This window comes from Pan troglodytes, chromosome 4 (genome assembly GCF_028858775.2).
Source record: "Pan troglodytes isolate AG18354 chromosome 4, NHGRI_mPanTro3-v2.0_pri, whole genome shotgun sequence".
NCBI classification, from domain to species: Eukaryota; Metazoa; Chordata; class Mammalia; order Primates; family Hominidae; genus Pan; species Pan troglodytes.
Genome location: NC_072402.2, coordinates 155,881,949 through 155,885,024, shown reverse-complemented (window position 1 = coordinate 155,885,024; position 3,076 = coordinate 155,881,949). Strand labels below are relative to the sequence as shown.

General features: G+C 42.8%; 1 pseudogene; it reads left to right on the top strand.

Moving 5' to 3' along the window:
* Positions 1–1,589: 1,589 nt before the first annotated feature.
* LOC100613603 (uracil-DNA glycosylase-like) lies at positions 1,590–2,560 on the top strand (annotated as a pseudogene).
* Positions 2,561–3,076: the final 516 nt, after the last annotated feature.

Here is a 3,076-nt window from a genome sequence, read left to right as displayed (position 1 = left end):
TATCTGCTTTCAGTAATAAAAATGCCTGTTACAGTACTAGTACTAATATTCTGAGAATATTTTATATGTAAAGTAGAAAAAAATGCAAACACTAATTATGGGATATTCTATTCTCCCCTATTGTCTTTGGCACGGTGGCCCGCACCTGTAATCCCAGCACTTTGGGAGGCCGAGGTGGGTGGATCATGAAGTCAGATCGAGACCATCCTGGCTAACACGGTGAAACCCCGTCTCTACTAAAAATACAAAAAATTAGCCGGGCATGGTGGTGGATGCCTGTAGTCTCAGTTACTTGGGAGGCTGAGGCAGAGAATGGTGTGAACCCGGGAGGCGGAGCTTGCAGTGAGCCGAGATCGTGCCACTGCACTCCAGCCTGGGTGACAGAGCAAGACTCTGTCTCAAAAAAAAAAAAAAAAAAGAACTGTGCCTTCAAAGATTTTGAGGTGAGAGAAAGGAGCTGCTGAAGTAATATAGAAGATGTTAAGTAAATACCATGCAGATCCAAATCTTAATTGGAAGTATCAGTACAACCTCATGAAGTATTTGTGTAACTCCAGCTCTTTTGATTAAAGAGACTTAGAAACAAAGGCCAATCCAGTAGCAATGAGCTTCTCTACATCAGAGTTGGTCTTCATATGACATTTCTCATTGAGCTAAACCAGGATTTCTTGGACAAATGGCTGATTTCAAGTCTGAGGCAGAGTGTGTCCATAATGAGTTTATGGAGTGTGTCCATAATGAAACTGTCAAAAACTACATGGGTCATGTCAAACATGATTCCGTCTCAAAAGAGTCAGAAAGTACCTTGAAGAGGGTTCCACTGGCCAAAGACTTGAGCTTTGCAATGGATTGCAACCCATCAAATATATATAAATCCAAGAGTTCATAATAGCATATACATATTTTTAATTGGTCATCTTCCGAAGAAACAATGATCCAGTTTGTTAATTTAAAACTAGGTAAATAAAAGGAAATAAATATTTATTCTACTTATTCTATATGAACTGTAGTACTGGGTAACAAAATAGTAGATGAAAGGAAGAGTCTTTTTATAAAAGTATCTCAGATAATAAATTAAAACAAAAGATAGAATTAAAATTTTACTATTTTTCAACTCCTAATGAATTGATGAATGTAGACATTGAGCATCTACCTCAACTAATACCAGAAAAGAGCAAAAAACAGGCATTATATACCTTCTGATGAAGACACAAGACCCAACACCACTTATAACCTCATTAAGGGATCCAACCAGTGTCAGATCAGACCTCTCAAACCAGGTCTCAATTTGCAAGAAATACAAAAGCCGGTTGAACCGCACCATGAATGAGCAGTCAAATATCCAGACTGCAGGAAACTTGACAAGTCAAATAGCCCAGGTCTGTCAACAGATAAATTATAAGAAAGAGAAAGAGGTGGAGTAGAAAACCATAGGTTAAAAGAGACCTGAAAATCACATTAAGTTAAAAAATATACATAATATACATATATGGGCAAGACTAAACTATACAGTTTAGGGATGCATACTTGAATAATAAATCATAAATAAATACAAGAAAGTAGGCCAACTGCTGACTGCCACAGCCAGGATGAGACTCATGGGTCCCCTCCTGGGCTCCAGTGAGATCAGCCAGAAGGCTTTCTACTTCTTCTTCTCCCCTAGCCTCCCAGGAAGTGACATGCCCAGAGTCCCAAGTCCACTGACCTGGGGACCAGTGTGGCTGCCATAGCTGAGGATAGTGGGCATGTGGTAGCCAGCCCTGCCAAGAAGGACCAGGCTTGGCAAGGTGAACCTGGGACACTGCCCTCCTCACCACCAAGTAGAGCAGTTAATCTGTGTCCAGAGAAACATGGCCACAGCCCTGCTCAGACTCACACCTACAACATGGCCGTGGGCTTTGGTGAGATTTGGAAGAAGCATCTCAGCAGAGAATTTGGGAAACCATATTTTATAAAGCTCATGTGATTTGTTGCAGTAGAAAGCAAGGATTACACTGTTTATCCTCTCCCACACCAAATATTCACCTGGACCTAGATGTGTAACATAAGAGATGTGAAGGATGTCATTCCAAGACAGGATCCATATCATGGACCCCCCATCAAGCTCGTGGGGTCTGCTTTAGTCTTCAAAGACCTGTTCCACCTCTGCCCAGTTTGGAAAACATTTATAAAGAACTGTCTACAGACATAGATGGCTTTGTTCATCCCAGCCATGGAGATGTATCTGGGTGGGTCAAATAAGGTGTTTTACTCAACGCTGTCCTCACTGTTCCAGCCCATCAAGCCAATTCTCATAAGGAGAGAGGCTGGGAGCAATCTCTGCTAATGCAACTGTGTCCTGGCTAAGCCAGAACTCCAATGGCCTTGCTTTCTTGCTCTGGGGTTCTTATGCTCAGAAGAGGACAGTGCCATGGAGAGGAAGCAGCACCATGTACTGCAAACGTCTCATTCCTCCCTGTTGTCAGCGTATAGTGGTTTCCTTGGATGTAGACACTTTTCTAAGACCAATGAGCTGCTGCAGAAGTCAGGCAAGAAGCCTACTGACCGGAAGGAGCTGTGATCCTCAACTGAGAGGTAGTCTGTCTCCATTAATGGTTATTGAGAAACTGCTGTTAAAGTATTTGTCAGGTATGAAGTCGAATTGAAAATTTCCCTGTTGATTTTAAGTATTCTGCATGAGGGTGAAAAGCTTCTGTAAAGCAGCCATGAAACAGGCTGCCCAGGAATGGCCGCTTTGTCCAGGCAGACACAGCAAAGGCTATCACTTGACCAAATGACTTTCTCTGCAACACAGCTTTGGCCCAAAATACACACATTTCTCAGAAGACAGATGAGGTCAAATATTCACTTGGCTCTCTTTACCTCCTTTACCTGTATGGCTGAAGTGGGGAGATGTGCACCTTTAGGGACAGCTGCTCCCTAGTTTTGCCTGGTTAGACTTTCAGTTACAAGGTATTTGGGCATGTTTGCTTAGAAAGGTCCCCTTTTCTGGACAGGCACAGTGGCTCACGCCTGTAATCCCAACACTTTGGGAGGCCGAGGTGGGCAGATCACGAGGTCAAGAGATTGCAACCAT